This window comes from Venturia canescens, chromosome 8 (assembly GCF_019457755.1).
Source record: "Venturia canescens isolate UGA chromosome 8, ASM1945775v1, whole genome shotgun sequence".
NCBI lineage: Eukaryota > Metazoa > Arthropoda > Insecta > Hymenoptera > Ichneumonidae > Venturia > Venturia canescens.
The window spans coordinates 17,839,611-17,858,480 of record NC_057428.1 but is presented as its reverse complement, the minus strand read 5'-3'; the positions used below and the strand labels follow the sequence as shown (position 1 = coordinate 17,858,480).

Below are 18,870 nucleotides of genomic sequence, written 5' to 3'. Positions count from 1 at the left end.
TTTCTCCCCTCTCGGCAGCTTCCCGCTCCCGCTCTTCTTGATCTCCTCTCCTCACGGTGAAAAGCACCGGGACAACCCTTTGCCGCATTGTCTCAAAGCCTCCCCGAATCCTGCTCGAACGTATGCTTCGAAGGAGGATTAAAAGAACGGGAGGAAGGAAGCGAGAGCAGGACGAGGGGAATGGAAAAGGGGGAAGGGGCTTGGACTAACGGGGACTCGTGGAAGGAACAATTGAGGGAAAATTAACTCATATTTGGAGTGCGCGCAGGCAATCTGGAAATTCGCACGTTACGAGTGTAAAAAGTCGGGGCTCGAAAAGTCCGAAAATTCGGGACGAACTATAGCAGGAATCTCGAGAGTGGGAAAACTGAATATTTGATGAATTTCAGGGGGGGAAAAATGATTCCCAATTTTTCATTCGAGTGTCGATTGTTTGGCGCAGTGAAGAAATCTTAAGATAGACGCATTTTGTTCTGTGTTTCGTAACATACAAATTGGGGAGAGAGCACGCAGGCTGCGCGCCGTACAAATTACCAATTTCCCATGCGCATATTTATGCATGTAAAAAGAGCGCGCGGTTGAAGGGTAAATAAAATCAGCTGGTTCTTTCAGCGACGATACAAACGTCGCTTCCGTGCATGGTGCGGTTGAATATTTTTTTATATTGCCTCGTATAGCCAGAAGCGAGAGTCTTGCCTCGTTCCCTCTGCTAGCGCAAAAGCATCTTTTTACTGGAGAAAACGCGGCGCGACAAAAGGAGGAAAAAATAGAGAGGGAAAGAGCCGTGGAAAGGTGGATAAAGTTTTAACCGATATTGCGCGATCCCACTACGAATATTTTACGTCCCCGCATAAATACGTGGAGCCTGTATATATGCAAGCGTTTTATACAGGCGTAGAGAAAGCCACACTCACCTCTCCCCTTCCGCAAGCTCGTCCTCGAGAATTCACTCGTGCAGCAGCCCCTCTATTGTTCCCTCGGCATGTCGAACTACCTCGAGAATCCTGCAAAAAAAAAGCGAAGAACCCAAAAAATTGTGTGAGCGTTTTGCGTCAGGACGACGAAACTAGTTGCAGCCAAATTATTGGCAATCGAGTCACGAAGAATTTCATTTTCGATCAACTCGACAAAAAAGCATCTTAAAACGTCGATTTTACGTCGTTAGAGAACGGCGAAGCGGGAGGAGGAGTGCGAGCAAGAAAAATGCACTTTTGTCGACCCTTCCATAAGCAAAGTTGATGCATGTTGAAAAAAATGTGGGTCACTGGGCGAACCTCGAAACAATAAAGCACGATGCGCAATATTTTCTCGTTGCTTTTCGCGCGCGCGGGAGGCTTTTTCACGTCGAATGGAGCAGCATCTTTTGTCCCTTTCCTCTACCCTCCCGCCTCCTCCGTGCTCTTTTTCTTCGATGTTTATTCTTATGATAAATAGTCAAAGTCGAGAATGAAAGAGCGAGTGCAGTGAGCAACGTAAAAACGCAAGTTCGTGCACCAATGAAACACACGGGCTGGAGGGGCACTGAAAGGATTCCGGGTCCAAGAGACTTCGAGGATACAAAAGAAGATACAAAATCAAGAGAGCCTGAGAATACGTCGATGATTAAACGTCAAAGAACAAAAATTTGATATGTCGAACAACCAAATTGTAGAACGCTCGATATTTCGAAATTTTTTCAAGTAGTCATATCAGATTGGAGAAAAAATAAGTAATTCAAAATTCTTATTTTCGATCGACTGTTCAGCAGATTACGCGTTTAATCGAACATTCCATCTTCGAATTCGCATTCACTCGAAAATATATATTTCCAGCATAGTTTTCATTTCGAACGCAATTTTTACTGACCATGTGCGAATGTCAAAAGTTCATATTTTCGATTTCAAAATGGAGGCTGGTTGTTTTATAGACCAGAAATAGCAAAAAAATCGTGAGTGAATTATTGTCGAGCCTATGAAGCTTAGATAAGCGGAATAGCGATGTCTCGTAAAGGCGAAAGTCAAAATGGCGATGTTTCAAATCGGAGATCACCGGTCCGGTTGAGCTCCGCTGCGTTTCTTTATTTCGATCGCTCGACTTTCCAGCGTTTCGCCATTTTGGCCTCTCGACTTTTTCGTCTTTCATTATTTAACCTCAGTAATATTGAGTCTTTAGTTATTATATTTTCGAAATGGTGCACATATTCACGGTATCACTGGCCGTGGTAATTTGTGAATCGAAAGAGTGATCGCGAATACAGTTTCCGAGAAACAAAGAGCCTCCGAGGAGTCACGCAGAGAGCCGCGGAAAGAGTCTCGGTGACCGTGATCGATAGAAATATTCTGGCGGCCGGGACAAATCAGTCGGAAAACGGAAACGAATGTTTGCCTGCATGGAATTGGGAGTGCCGCGGCAGCAGGGAGCAGGAACGACGGAAGGCGCGGTAAGTACACGCGGTTGGCCGTGTCCTAGAAAGGATCAAGAGAAAGAAGCGGTCGCGAGGGCGGCGGAAAAGGGGGGAGGAAATCGATCTGCTCACCGCGTAGCGAGCGGCGTGTTTGCGATTTTATTTCGCGATCGTCCGCCCGCGGGCGCCTTCTCCCAAGAGCAGCCTGTAAAATAATCGCGCGTTGTATCACGTGGAAAGTAGAGGAAAAGGAGGTAAAAGATAATAGGAAAATTGAGTGTTATATTCGCGGGGAGGGCGAGAGTAAGGTGGAGATGAAAAAAGCATTCCCGCGATTCACGCACTGCATGGAACTGCGCCGGGCGCGCGGCGGGGGGGGGGGGGGGAGCGCAGTAACTCGAAAACTTTTCCAATTTCCCACTCGACCTATTTCCCCATTTGATGTGTATCTCTGTATACAGCTTTGTATACTTATATGTTGCAACGTCATTGTCGAATGTGCACTGGGCCACCGTATCTTTTTCAAGCTTGTGTCGCCCGGCGCGCTCGCGCCGGGCCTTTATTTTTTCTCCGTCCCCGCAGGAGAGACCGGGGGAGACGAGTGTACCAATTTTGGTCGGTCTCTTTTCGCCGGGGAAAAGGGAAATGTAGAGTAGAAGGGACGCTCCGGTTGCCGCGCGCGTCGTTTGCCGCTATCGAGGAAGGAGCGCGGGAACGAGGATGTCGGCAAAGCGTCAGGAGGAGCCGAATCTTCGGACGAAAATTCCCCGAGTTTCGGAGTCCTAATTATTCTGCGCCTTTGCATGCCTGTGAGCTCCGCGCGCGCGGAGCCAGCGGGCGACACGCGGCTCGGAGGAATAAAAAGGCAGCGGGTCGCTCGGCCAGGCCACCACGAATACACCTTGATGAGCACGCCGAAGAAAAAGGCACGCTCCTTGCTTTCAGGAGGATTTTACTCGCAGGAAAAGCTGCCAAGGAACTAAATTATTTTTCGGGTTGCTCCGCGCGCGCGCGCGCGCGCCGCAACAGAAAAGAGGAAAAAATGGAGTCGCGGGGCTCTATGAATTCGTGAAATAAGGAAAATTACACTCCGCACGTGCACGTCCCTCTCGCTGTACGTCGCGCTATTAAATATTCAGAAAAATAGGGCCGAGGCTTCCGGACAAAACATCCTCCAGGACACGCACCACGATAAATATAACGTGGCCGCTTTCTTCTCCCCCTCGCGCCCCACTTTCCTTTATTATCATCCACCAGCCAGATGGAGGCATGTGTGTGAGTGTGCAAACAATAGAAAAAAAACTAGGCGCCCTCTCAGCGCTTCAAGCCCCTCGACGTAGGTTGCATAAGACCGGCTTCTGTATCGCGTTTACGTACATGACGGAAGAACGAGCTCAAGGAATCCCGATGATCGCAGAAGTTTTTTTTTCTTTCTTTCTTTCTCTCTTTTTTTTTCTTTTTTTTGGTTTTTTCTTTTATTTTAATAATTTTATTGTGAGTTCGTCGCCCGTCATTCAGTTGTTTGGCTTTTTTCAGGCTTTCAGGCTCTCGTGAGCCGAGGAAAACGAAGCCGAAGGATCGAAGCTCGTCTCTGCTCTCGCTTCTTTTATTATCCTGGAACCTCCGCACTTGGATATTCGCCCGCATTTTATCGCGCGCCCTATAACGAGCCGATACAAATATAATGAATCGTGCGATTAAACTCGCGTTCGTTATGCGCCAGGGCGGACTAAATTTCGCAGGAAATTTCATCCCGTCAAAGGTCAAACGGCCAAACGGAAATCGTCCCTCAGGGCGTCGTTTCATCCCTGGATGTGGAGCGCCTGGAAAAGAGAATGAAAAGGCTCTCCTGTGCCGATGACACGTGCAGCTGTTACACTCCGACGCGGCGGGGCGGACACCGAGACCTTGACGACTAATGCGCGTCTCCGGGGCACCGGAATCCTACTATTTACCCTCCACATTACATTTATTTCACATTAGTTTAGGGATGTCGAGGAAAAACACGAAATTTTCCACGAGCTCATCTCCGGCCTCAAAAATCTGCGGCATCCTCCGACGCACCCGCCGGGATATGAAAACGCTCCCAGGGGGCGTGATATCCCGGGCCCATGGGAACACGAAATTTTCCAATTTTGTGTCATCGCCGCATCCAGCGGGCAATGCCGGGGGGAGGATCGATCCCGAAAACCTTCAATTTTTACTCCCATCGAACAGTCAGCAGCTCGTTTATTCTTCGTATCCGATTTTCGCTTTTTCAGGTCTTTCTGACGAGTCCCAAAACAAAAGAAAAAAAAAAAAAAAAAGAAAAGAAAATCTCCATTTTCCACACCAAAGTCGCACTCCGGATGAAAAGTACTCCAAAATCATTCCGCTCCTCGATAGTATATTTTTTCTCATAAACGGAGTAACATATCATCCTCGCCGCACAAACGCTGCGGTCGGCTCGCGCGGCATCGAAATGTATCGTAATTAAGCTAACTCGAGAATTAATCGCGGTAGCTCTCCCGAACAGGATGAAGGAGGCGCCATGCGCGCAATAACGATCGAGTTTTGGCTCCATTGACACGTTCAGGGCTGGGGTTCGGAGACACTCGACTAATTAACACAGAGACGACGAATGTACTGGGTCTAATTACACGGATTGTAAGAGACAGTGGCTGCTGATGTTTGCATGCGCGGCGACGAATACGGAATTTGCGAAGCTTCGGAGCCGAGACGATGCTTTTCTGCCAACGCGGCGTTTCGGGAGCCTTCCCGGGGATTTGGCCTTTTTCTATTATGGCGAGTCAAAATTGAGGAAGGGGCGAATAAAAAAGTGAAACGAGCGACAAATAATGCGGCAGCTTCGACTCGACTGGGAGTGGCGCATCCTCGCGTGTCTACGCTGAATTGAATCAATGTTGGGCCGAGATCAAATGAAATTCCTGTTCGATCAGAGCACACATATTGCTCTCGAAGCCTCTGAATAAACATCCAGGCCATTCCTCAGCTTTGAGGCAACAATGCACGCCGTTCTCCGCTGTGCAGGGCGAAACGTCAATCAATGCGAGTAAAAATGGCCAATCGGGGTCGCGATGAATGATAAATAAATGATAAATCGCTCGTTAGCTTTAGTGAGTACTTTCATCCGTATTTTTCGCCGAGGCAGCGTGGCCGAGCGGTCTAAGGCGCTGGTTTTAGGCACCAGTCCGAAAGGGCGTGGGTTCGAATCCCACCGCTGTCAAGTCTTTTTTTTTCCTCCAACTTGAAGCACTTTTCAAAAATTTTATTGTCGAGGATCATTTTTTCAAGTGGTCGATTGCAACGATCAATTTTTGACGAAACTCTTCCTTGTTTATGGAAATATTAAGCATGTGACTGTTCGATTGGCACAGAGTCGAATATCTCAGTGGGAATAAAAGCTCCTGAAAGGTGGTAAAGTGGATTTTTTAAGCCAGGACACCGCTGGCTTCGATTTCGTTTTTAAAAAAAAAAAACACATTGGCGTCGGTTTCTTATTCTCTGTGAGCAAAAAATTGCCTTCTAATTCACAGAAATTGAAGTAAATCTTAAAATAGATAGAAAATTGAGACTTTTTTTTCTGGAATTTCATCAGTAGAAAAAGCGAGCTTCTAGTTCGAAGAAAAAAAAAAAAAGAAAGAAAAAAACGTGAAATTGTGATCGATGTTGAAAATCGATGGGGATGGGATGAAATCGAATTAATTTTCTCATTCGATACAAAACTCATGATAATGTATAAACAGCGACTGCAAATATCAACCAGAAATTCGTTCTCTACGTTGAAATACATTCCTTCGACTACCAGAGAATTTGACTGTTTTCTATCATTACTACGAGCACGTTCCCAAAAATATTATCCTCGAAATCATTTCCGTGCTGAATGCTCGGTCGGTTGATTATTAACCCTTAAAGTGCACACTGGGTCGTTTTGACCCCATAAGCATATGGATGACGCAATAAGTGTGCACTCGAAGGGTTAATTAATTAATTATTTTGATTCAATCAAAATTGTACGAAATTTAATTATTAATTAATTAATTAATTAATTAATTAATATAAACAAAATTGAAAAATAAATTTGAATTTCGTACAATTTTGATGAATCATAATTCTTCAAATATTAATCAATAAGATTCAATGCTTTTTTAAGGTTTTATATGTACAATTGTGATCGGCGGAAAAATCGAAAATATTTTTATTAGATATTCTTCAAGTACGATGTCTGAAGAATATTCTCACCAAATTTCGTCTGATACTTGAATCTTCAAACGCGATTATCTCAGAATCGTATTTTTTTAAAAATACCTTTGCGGTGGAGACGATTACTAAAAAACTATTAATCCGATCCGTACAAAATTTATGCGACTTATTTATTATAATAATAGCTAAGATCCTGGACGAAGGATTTCGTATTTTGTTGGAAAAAAAATTGTAACAAAAAAACTGAAAATTCAGCGCCTCAAAAAATGAATTTCTTGTTAAAACTGTCGCCAATTTTTATAAAATCAATATTTTTACCAATCCTTCGTCCAGACCCGAGCTATCATTATAATAAATAAGTGGTATAAATTTAGTATGGATCGAATTAATAATTTTTTACTTTATCCCGCAACTGATGCTCAAAAAAGATGCAACTGGAATACAGCTGGAGGTGCGCCATTTTGTGAAATTTTTTGATGAAAAAAATTGTAAAGGTACACGAACATGCGTACGGACGAACATCGTTCACAGTTTTCCAATAAACATTTATTTTCTCGTCGAAAAAAAATCAAGAAAACCACGTTTTTTCGTCCGCTGCAAGTGTGTATAAGGCCTTAAACAAATTTATCTCGTTTGTATGAATTCAGATTTTTTATTATACGACAAACATTTATTGATGGAAGGAAAAATACACATCCTTTTTAGGAGACGGTTCACAGACAACTTGACTTCCATATAACATATGACGTACATCATGATTTCATAACTTGAGTAAGCAACGGAATAATCTTCATTTTATCTTCACTTTAAGGGTGAATGATACAAAAGTCGAAATAATTAGAAATTGATCAAATTTGGTGATAATGTTCTTCAACATCAAGTGCGAAAACACAAATTTTTTCAAAATTTTCTTCTGCTTAGTTATCGAGTAATTACGCATTAAAGCAGATTTCTTATGCCCGGAATGTATACCTATATATATGGAAACGCTATGCTTATACACGTGAACTTTAGTGATCAATTGAACTGTACAGAAGAAAAATCTTAAAAAATTTGTATTGTCAAATTTGGCACTAAAGAATATGTTCACCAAATTTTATAAAATTCTTATCATTTTGAATTTTTTTATGTTTTTAGCATGGTTTAGCATGGCAACATTGTATCGCCTGTGCAATATATCCTTAAATAAAACAAATAACGATTGAACCAATATATAGCGACACGGATAATCGTGGAGAGTCGAGGGAACGAAAAAAGGTTTTTTCACAGTTGAAATAAAGGATTGGTGAATGAGCAGATTCCGGAGTAGGATAATCCAGCAGAACAAGAAAACGGTAACTCAATCGTGCCATGAGATTACGGTTTATAGTGATTAAGATCAGTCAGATTGCTGATTGTGCAACATAACTTGTCGTTTCTGCCCGCCGCACGCGTCCTCCCTCCTTTTTTCCGTCTCCCCATCGCCTCTCCCTCTCTGTATTCGTCGTTCACTCTATTGCTATCTCCGTGGTGTAAAAGCACATGAAAGGGTGGGATGGAGAAGAGAACGGTGGTTTGGAGCTGGCTCTGTCCCGGGGATCCGGCGTTCTGTCTTTTGTTCCAAACTTCTGGTGTCACACAACTGGCGCGTGGAAACGACTTGACAAATAATAAATTGCTTTGTTTCCGAAAGCTGCTTCCATTTCCCATTTTTCTCGCTCGATCGTCTAACGATCCGCGCGTTCGCTTTGTTTTATCCCGTGCTCGCTTTATTCGCACACTTGGCGCTCCATCGCGCGCGGTGTGCACGCACGTGTTCGAGTGGTGCGTAACTCTGCCAGATCACTTGAAGCGAATAACGAGTTTCTGGTGAGCCGGTGACACTTGCTGATCCATCAGTTCGCGGACGCGTTCGTTGCCGACTTTTTTAAATATTTCTTCCTCAATCCGGGGACTTTCACAGCTTTGTGAAAATCGTCACGAGCATCGATTGCCTTTCATTTTGGTATATTGACATTCCTCGGAACATTCCCCATGAAATTAGCGTTGCTTCGATTGTGCAGCTTTTTATAAAACGTTTTTCAAAAGTCCGGACGAGCCGGACCTCGACTCCGATCGATTTACCATCGTCGTAAGTTTTAAGGCAGTCCTTTGAAAAAACTTTCAAGAGAATCTCAATGGGTAGTCGCGACTGACACGCGCGTATCAAATCTCAAAGGGTTCATCTTATAAAAAATCGTTCAACTTTCCATACAACGAATGAACGCTTCTTACGAAGTTCACGAAAACCGTAACGACGCTGAAGTTTCCAACGTTGGAGTCCAACGAAATGAACGAAAAAAACGTTTTTAATTTACCAGTTTTCTATTTCACGAATCGTTGGTGCAGCTTGAAAAACTACGAATTGCAAATTTGGCAGGGAACAAAATAAGAGAATTACTGGAATTATTGAAGAGTTTTTTTCGATCATTTCGTTGGACTCCAACGTTGGAAACTTCAGCGTCATAAACTGTACACAATGACAGTGAAGCATATAATGAAAATCTGGGAGAAAATTCGAGACGATTACTAGTAATAAAGAAATATTACGTTAAAGATTAAACGAAATTGGTAAAACGAGCATTCGTAACGTCGCATTTGCATATTTCGGCATTTAATTTCTTCTCGGCTTGGCCCATTCCTGGTATTCTGGATCCATTTAGTTTTGTGTTTGCCCTTTGCTCTCTAAAGGTATTTTTATGATAAAAAACTGCAGTATTTCAGCCAGGGACGAGTGAAATTTCGTGTTCAGTCAGTGATGGATTCCCGTTTGATCAATGGCTTGTAGCTTCATTCGGCAAAAGTTGAAAAAATTTCTTTACAATTTCGAATTAATAACTCTGACATGCAATTTAGAGTGCTAATATCTTTAATTAGGAAGTAAAAATCGAGCCAATTTATACACCAATAAAATACGACCATGCGGGCGTGATCTACTTTAAAAAGTGTGCTTTTCAAAACCAGACAAAAGCATTCCCAAAAAGACTGAGTTGCGACGAGATCGTGGTGAAATAATTGCAGAAGAATCCTGAAAATTTTCGTCTCGTCATTGGAAATAGCTTCGTCAAAATTGGCCGTCCCATTCAAAATTTCCGTCAGAGCAATAAATTTTCATTTCCTCAAATTTCGAAGCAAAAGCAAAGCTTTCTATTCTACGTTGTGAATTTCGTCTAATTAAAAAAAAAAGGTAAAAACATGAAGCAGCATGGGATCTCTGGCCACGTGACGATTGCTAATAAGATCGATGGGGCGCGTGCCCGTCCGGGAGTACTTTCAGTCCCACCCCCTTTTTTCCCTCGCTCAGAATTTCCGTCTCTCTCTCTCTTCCTCGCGCATTTTAATTCAGACAGCCGGCTCATTGTGCCGCTGAATTTCGGGCGAGCTCGAAACTCAACACGCGATCATTATCCCGGCAGATGAAAAGCAAAGTCCCCGAAATACTATATACAACGGAAGGCAAAAAGGCGTCGAGAAGATTGTCGCGAAACATTCGAACGTTTCGTACCGCGGTGATTTGAATGATTCGTAAAATCGAGTGCCTCCCAAAGCCTTTCCACCGTTTTCACGTGTTTGCACAAGTTCGTTTTTGCGTTCGATCGTTCCAGTGCAGCCGCAGGACGACAAACCTCGAGAAAAAAAAATTCCAGGGATGCTTTTTCATTGTCGCACGCAAACACTCGCGTGCACGTGGCACGCGTATTCTCGTACACTATTTCAAAAACTCTCTCCGCATTTTTTCATCCTTTTTCATTTGCCTTAGTCGTTGCTTTGCCCGCAGCTCTCTCGCTCGCTCTCCGTTCTATTCGCTCGTGCGGTAATTACGCGAGGGTTGAAAGAGGATATAACGAAAGCTTTCTCAACGAGCGCCCCTCCAAATGTGTGCACGCACACACAACCGTGTCATTAGGAAGATCTTATCGATATTTTAGCACTCTGTAATTACGATTTTCCATCCAATAAGAAAAAATGCATGTAATTTTTCTTAAAACATTGAAAATTTTATGCCATTCGCAGCGTTTCAATGGAGATGAGAATGCCAGAGGAAATAAACAAACGAAATATTTCAAATTTCATTCGATCGCTTTCAATTCGCATTCAGAATCGTTGGTAATTTTATTTTATTCCATTTAAGAGCACGGAGCAGTCGTCGGTACATCGCGACCGGAAGTGCGGGAGAGATGATATAGCTGCAAATTTGAAAGTGAAATTATTCCAAACCGTTCGTCCGATCAAAGTGATAAAAATATGTCAGCCCATTTTTGTCATCGCACTTCGTGACAGAGCCTTTTTGTAATCGGTCAAACTGTGCGTCGAAGAATTTCGATTTCGAAAATTCCAAAGGAGATTAGGCGACTGATCCATACTCTTAAAATTATAAAATTCAATTCAATTCAACCGAGTCAATAATTTGAATGAAAATATTTTTATTTTTATTTTTTTCGTTAAAAAAATGAAATTGCGGATGGTTTCTCGACTAGAGTCAAAGTCCAAATGAAACTGATGCATCCCACTCCATCCGCGAGGACATGAAAGAAGTTCGGGAGCAAAATTTTTTTTTTTTGGAGGAGATTCCTCAAAAATGTTGAAACTGGATAAAAATGTTGTTAGAGAAATGAAAAAAGTGACTTTGCAGGTCTTTTTCTGCTTGTTTATACGAGGCACTCGATGTGTGAATCGATCTACAAGAGAGCACATAGAATTGGTGAGTTCAAAGAGTGAGTGGGACAATAAAACACGCGGAACGGAGACCGAGAGGGCCTTTGTGGCCGGATCAATAATTTCACGAGTAAAACCCAGGGAATACCGGACTATGGTCTGGAGTGAGTCTCGCCTGGGTCTCTCTCGTTCTCCCGCGCGCTCTCCTGCTCCGTAGGCTCGAACGTGTGTTCTCTTTTCATGCAAAGCCTCTGCCACATGTTCTCGCGAAGCGCTAATCTCTTTTCCTCCCCCACCCGGAGGCTCGTCGGACTACCGAACTTGTATTATTTCTGGTATTGCCAAATCTTCAATTCCTCGTTAATTACATATATTTCGATGACTCGATGAAATTGATAAAAAGATTAATGGAAAGCATCAAAGTGCACCTTCGTTTCCATTCTCCATTCGACATCGAGCCTAAAAACGTATGAAAACACAAACTCTATGAAAGCCTCGGAAAAAATACCCCGAAGGGTGGCGTAATTTTAGAAAAAACTGAGCTCTCAGCCCCGTAGAAATTCGACTGCTTTCGTCGAATAAATTCGTAGGCACGAGAATCTTTTTCAATTTCTTCATTTGCATCGAAAAAATTCCGATATTTTCATTTTTGGAGAATCTTCGTCGAGTTTTCGGCCCCTCGAGGTCTCCCCTCACTGGACAGCCCATAATTTCTCAGTTCTCGTGTGCTTTCGCCAGAGCCCCGATTTCGTTGGGACTTTGAAATTTTTATTCGAGCACGTTCTCTAAAACGCTGAGTCCTTCGAGTAAAGAAACATTAATCAAATTTCATTTCGTGCACAAAAAATTGAATGTTTCTCCACAATGATCGCTGCTAGTGTCCACAGAAGGGAGAAATCCCATGAAAAAAGTCGGGATCGATTCAAAATCGATATATTTCTCAAACGTGCGATTTTTATGAAAAGTAGTGAGTGCCCCGGCGCGAAAAGGCTACAAAATGAAACGGACATCGCACCCGAGGCATTGTAAATCGGTTGGAAAAGATAAAATATTCCGAAGCACTTGAAAGCTTTTGTTTCTCAGTGAATTAAATTCCAACAGGATTATTATCATACGTAAATAAATGTGTTGAGGAGCGAGTTCGAAAACGCGGCGATCAGCGCGTCTCGAATAATGGAGCGTAAGCCCTTTCTGTCTCCGGGGATCATGCAAGCGTGCGCGCGTGCATGCGGCTCCGCACAGAGAGATTCGGATAAATGGAGAATCGTAGGGGGATGCTACTGGCGCTGCTGTTACCTACCCCACGAAATTTAGAGCAGACGTAAAGCGAAGAGCGAAGCCAGCGTACGAGGCGTTCCGACCCTAAAAAATCCTGCGCGAGTCTCCCCCCCTCGACGCAACAGAGCATAAAAAACAAAATTTTCGAATCACTGTGAAAGGCGAACAAAGAAAAATGTGCTAACGAGACTCCGGAGGGCGGGGGGGGGGGGGGGGGGGGGGGGGAGAACTCGTGTGTTTTCGTCGCCGCAGTATAATAATTTTCGATCGGTTCGAGGCTCGAGTCTCGAGTCCAACGAAGGAAAAAAAACATTGGTAATTCGCCGGGTATTTTTAATCTCACGAAGTATCGGTGAGATGATTGGAGGTTTTTTTGCACCATTCGATGGACCACGGCGTCGCGAACTTCAGCGTCCCAAGAGCCCGCAGGAAACTGGGGACATCCCAAATTTCTTGCTCTTCGACGCTCCGCAGGCCGAAGCACTTGGTTAAAAAGCGCACAGAGTAACGTGCCTGCAGCCCAGCATCGGAGAATAAATAATCGAAAACTCTTAATCGGGGAAAGTATAATGAACGAGCGTTAATGGAGTTTCGACTGGAAATTCGCTCGAGCAGAGGGCCGAGTACGTTAACGATTGAAGCTGTGAGAGAAGCTGTGCATGTACTGGATACACTGGAGCAGCGACACACATACGCGGGGGGTGGTGCGGAGTGGTAAAGACGAGGAAAATCAACCCTTCCGGATGGTCGTCATAGCGACGAGGGCTGCAAGATGTGTCACGATATGTAAATCCCAGCATCGAAATCGCTCTCACTCTCTCTCTCTCTCTAGCTCCTCGTCTCTCTCTCATTCGGGTCTGTGCGTTCTGACATCGGCTGAAACGCGCAAGGTCAAAATCTAATTAGGCAGGAGAGAATGACGGAAAATCGGATGTGTCTCGTGCGAGGAAACGCTTCCGGGTGGGCCGGCTGGCACTTTCGAGAGGTGCGAATAAACGGCTGGGCGGAACACCGGGAGAGGATAAATCGGGATGGAAAAGCTCGGAGGATGTGTAAAGCCCCGAAACTTCCGGTTCAATCATTACGGAATTAACGGCTGTCCGCGCGCGGCCCCGGAGCGTCGAGTTAATAATTGGGTCAATCCCGAGCGAGATTCAACCGGACGTTAAACATTGCCGAATGAGATTATTAAACAACATCGCGTCCCGGGGAGCTTGGGGCTCTCCGAACAAATGGAAAAGCCGGGGAAAATCACCGGGGCTTGTTGAGCTTTCTGATCGCGGCGGGACATGCGCCTCGAATTCGTAATTGCCTCGTCAAAGCTTCCACTCGATTCGCATCGGGGCGAGGAGGAAAAACGATCGCGGCACTTATCGACGACGCTTCTCGATAAGGTCTGTGGGTCAATGTTGCAAACGCCGCATTGAACGTTTGCCAACTATTCGCAGGATCCTCCCCGTGACCCACTAAAATCATCCCGCTGTCCCTCTTCCTCGTCCTCTTTTTCCACGGTAACGCAGAGATTCCCTCTCGCTTTGTGTAGGTGAACGAGAAGCGATGCTGTGCCGCGCCACGAGCGATTCCGCTTGGATAGAAAAATATTAAACTTTCTTCATTTTATTGTTCATAGAACCCTAAATTACGATTTAAAAGTCATTCGTACTCATTTTTCAGGTCCGCTGCGACGCGAAACATCTGCAATTCCTCTTCTGCCTCGACAAGCCACCTTAACACGGCCGCTCTCTTGCGAGAACTCACGGAGTAGCTGTACATTTTTCCCCATATCTCCGCAATTGACGAATGAAATGGAACTGAATTTGAGAGCGCTAGAGGGACGAAATATTCCCAATCATTGATCCAGCTTCAAGTTCATCGAAGCTGACTTGTGACAGGAGTAATTACTAAAATAAGGCATGACACTCGCCTCTTTCGACTTTTTTTGCTAAAAGAATACGAGTCGGAACGACGATCGCCGGTGTAAAAAATTTTCAAACGAATTGAGAAGCACTTTTTTATTTCCAAACATATTTTCGTATGATCGCAAAGTCGACTTTTTCTTGCCGATGAGCGCGGTCAATTTTCAACACACGCGAACGCGCCCCCTCGTGAAAACGAAAAGCGACGTTGACAGACGAGCTACTACTCGGGTCAAACGGCGTTCCAATACTTCGATGGCGCTGTGGTTACGCGAGTGAGTATAGCTTCGTTGAACACCGCGAGGACAATAATCCTCGAGAAAAGTAGCTCAAAATAATGAAATTTCTGGTGGCAAACGACTCGTTCGATCGGCCGCCAAATCGTTCGAGATTCCAGAGCAAAGATTCTCGAGACTAGAAACCGGGGAGAATGCGAGTCCAAGAAAAAACTTAACGGCTCAATTATTAAGGGGGCTGAGCGGCGCGTAGCCTGTGCAAATTCAGTCGATCGAAAATAAGCAGCGCATTGGAACAACGCTTGGCTGCAATTCACCCTTCGTCCTTTATTTCCCTACGTGTATACGCTGCGTTATCGCAGCAGAGAGCCACACGCTCGCGTATTCGAAGCAGTCGGGGGTGCCCCGAGCCAAGAGGGCGGCACGGTGCGTGCAGACACACACACACACACACACACACGCGCGCGCGCGCGCGCGAGGGAGAGAGAGAGACACGGACACGTAAGTACATAAGTTAAATCGCCAAGGGTCGGGGGCCGAGTATAGAGCGTGGAGAACGCGGAGGGCGAATGAACTCTGCACGACGAGAGTATCGACTGGACAACCCTCGACCTCCTCGGGTGAGCGCGAAGGAGACGCGCGGGGACGAGAATAAAGGGCGAGCGAGAGAGCGAGGAGCTCGACTGGCACGCACCTGAGCGCCCGTGACAATCGAGTCGCGGCGAAGAAGAAGCGGCGTTCCAGGTGAGAAGAGTGGTCGAGCGCGGTGGTTCGAGGCACCGTTCGTCGCTGCGTACGTCGCAGCAGGCCGGGGGGGAAGAGAAAGGCGAAAAATCGCAGGCCGGAAACGAGGGAGCAAATATTTTTGGCGACTTCCGAGGGAACTGACAGATCCATTTTTCCCGGAGAGGAGCCTACGAAGCGGGGAAAAAATGCGGGAGGAAAAGCGAGAGACTCGCCCCTCGAAAGTTATCTATCAAGTATACTGTCGCGGCTGCGGATGGCCGAGTATCGCAAGAGACGGGGATTCACTCACGAGAAAATGTGGTGCAGCAAGCGAGCGCGGTGGCGACGGTGCGGCAGCAGCGAGAGGCGCCAGCCAACACATAAAGGAGCCCTCGCCCCTTTTCATAGAAAACTCCCCCCTTGCCAATGTATAGATAAATAAATACTTTGGGGATGTCGTAACTTTGAAAAAGTTGTACATAAGAAATCAATCGAGTGTATCGGGCCAGCAGCTCGCCGGAGAGGCATCTTCGCATAACCGGAAACTCCTCGAGCGGAAATTCGTTTGTGCGTCCGCCCTCCGACTCGCACTGCGCGCTCGCTGCACCCGCGCCAGTTTTTTCTACCTTTTCTCTCCTATCGAGACCTTTTCTCGTTTCCGACCGGGCTAACGATTGCTTAGTAATCGATTAGGATTGTGAAAAAAAATGTAAAAATCAAGTTTTATCACAGATCAATGGCCAAATTGAAAAAAGAAGCTTTTAAGATTTAAGGCAACGCCTGTACTGCATCCCCAGTCAAATGAGCGCTAAATTTTCAAAACGCTTTTAGACCAAGTTTAACGTACCGATTAAATGTATTCTCAGTGGATTTGTATTACGGCATATATCTTATTAAGATGTAAAAATATTAAAAACGCTAGTTTTGCAAAAGCATCAACTGATGAATGCAAATTTTCACGCTGGCACATTTTCACTGGTATTATTCAAAGGATTATCTGCCTTTTTTCATCGATTTTATTCCAACAAGTCTCATTTCGTTCGTCAACTGGTCACTATGAATCGACCATGTACACGGAGAAAACGGATTCGTTTAGTATCGTGAGGAATATATGATTTTTCATGAATTTTCCAAGTATTCAGCCACCGATTACAAACAGCATAGTATTTTTTGAATTTTCCAATTTTTCCATCCCTTCAATTCTAAACAGTTTTATATGCGTGGATAGCAAAAAGTAAGGCACGTGCGAGAACTATATTTCGCTTTGTTTTCGAGTGTTATTCATCGTGTCAGACTAGCGCTTACTGATAAGATATAAATGTATTGTAAATAAAAAATTGTCGTTTTTTTCAGGGTTGCCCGAGCACACTTTACAATATAAACATTTCAAGTGACCGAAAACATTTTTTACTATGCATCTAGAGAAAAATACTCTCGAGTCTTGAATAAAAGGTACGAGTATCGGTCTTTTTACTATGGTAGATAGAACAGTTCTTATTACTGCTATTCGAATAAATGCCGCAATCCAGTTATATACGGTCCCCGAGATACTATATTCTTAGTACTTTCCTCTAGAATTTTCGGCCTCGTTTTCTCCGTGCGCAGTTGTTTTTTTAACTTGATGGTTTCGCTGTTGCAGCTAATTGTTAATTGAGTGAAAAAACTTTTTCATCAATTATTTCCGAAGGAATGAGTTTAAAGGAAAATCTACGTGGTGAATTCGTAGAGGATCAGCTGAGGAACAAAATGAGAATTGGTGCAATAAAATCGGTTAAAAAATACAGATGATTATTTGAAAAATAGCTGTGAAAATGTGTCATCATGGAAATTTGCATCTGTCAGTTGATAGTTTTGGAAAACTATCATTTTAAATATTATTTCACGTTAATAAAATAGGCTTTAATATATATCTACTAACAATAAGTTTAATCGGTAGGTTGAACTTGGTCTACGTTGAACAGGAGTTACCTTAAACCACTTGACATTTTTCCGGGTGAAAATTTGCACCGCAGTGTGCTGTCTACGGGTTAAATATCCAAATTTTTCATTAGTAATGAAGCTAGCATATTTTAAAAAGACGAGAAGGCCCTATAAAATTGAATGTTCAATTAAATAAATTTAATTCAACTCAATAATTACATTTTCATAATATTCGATTGAGTTGATTATTGAAAGTTTAAAAACTTCAACATTGAATGAAACAATAATTTTAGAATAAACGATCTTCAATTTTTTTCACTTTTTAAGAATAAATTATCTCAGGGATATAAGACGCACGTGCCCAAACAGCGAAATCCTCGTTCGAAGCGCCCACAAAAAAGATCGTTAGAAAATCATAATCCGCTCTCCCAAATCTCTCACGCTTTGTATGCTTTTTCACATAAATTTTCAATCCTCCGCCGCAAAAGTAGAGTCTCCCTCGCCATGGGGTTCACGCTCCAACGAGGAGCTACAATGCCCTTTTCGATTTATGGCGCACCGTTAAACCACTCGAAGCCTCTGCCGGCGCGAGTGTCATTTCTGATCCCAGACACAATAACAACGACGACGAAGAGAGACTTTTTCATCGCTAACCGAGCCACCAGTCGCTTATTCTCCTCCGGTCCTCCGGAAATCAGGAACCACGTGCGAGGTAATTTTTAGTGCTGAAGTTACGCAAGAAAGCGCTGACGAACGGTGGGCCACGGTCTCCGATGGTCGAGCCAGCGATCGGGAGTTCTCGACTTCAGGCTATCGACAAAAAAGTCACTCGCGTCACCGGTCACCAGCAGCCAAGCCGTGCGACTCGCCCAGCATTCAAATTTTCGTACCTCCAAACTCCAAAAACAACGAACAACATTTTTTTTTTTGCTCTTTCACCGAACAAATGTTTGAAGAACGCGAGAAAAACACTTCCAAAATTGTAAAGCTGTCGAAAAATATTAAATTTCAAGGAAAACCGTGCAATTTTTAACCCCAGAGCCGTACACTCGCGCGAGATGACGCTGAAGTTTCCAACGTTGGAGTCCAACGAAATGATCGAAAAAAACTCTCCAATAATTCCAGTAATTCTCCTATTTTCTTCCCTGCCAAATTTGCGATTCGTAGTTTTTCAAGTTGCACCAACGATTCGTGAAATAAAAAATTGGTGAATTACAAACGTTTTTTTCGTTCATTTCGTTGGACTCCAACGTTGGAAACTTCAGCGTCGTTCGGGCGAGCACCTTCGAATCGTACGCGCGCGTGCAGATTTGAACTTCCTCATTAAGAATCGCGTAATCGCGATGAAAATGGGATCAAAAATGCAAACATGACTTTTGATGAAAAACTGGTAAAAAATGGATTTACAAAGAAAAGTCGTTTCGAATATTATTCCACCGCACAAGATTTTTTCGCTCCGCCACAATTTTTAAAAAACCCAAATTAAGAGCTTTTCAAGAGCTGTTTTTGGAAAAACACACCAATTTTTCAGTTT

The 18,870-nt window shown here is 44.0% G+C and overlaps 1 protein-coding gene and 1 non-coding gene across 3 annotated transcripts in view; one reads left to right on the top strand and one right to left on the bottom strand.

Moving 5' to 3' along the window:
- gogo (golden goal) overlaps window positions 1–18,870 on the bottom strand; it is a 69,768-nt gene that overhangs the window by 41,816 nt on the left and 9,082 nt on the right. For both annotated transcript variants that reach the window (XM_043425648.1, XM_043425649.1), the window contains exon 2: window positions 915–1,004. The gene's annotated coding sequence lies outside the window, so the exon portion shown is untranslated. The remainder of the gene's footprint in view (window positions 1–914; window positions 1,005–18,870) is intronic.
- On the top strand, window positions 5,530–5,609 carry TRNAL-UAG (transfer RNA leucine (anticodon UAG)). The gene has a single exon. It is a non-coding gene; the product is annotated as a tRNA-Leu (tRNA).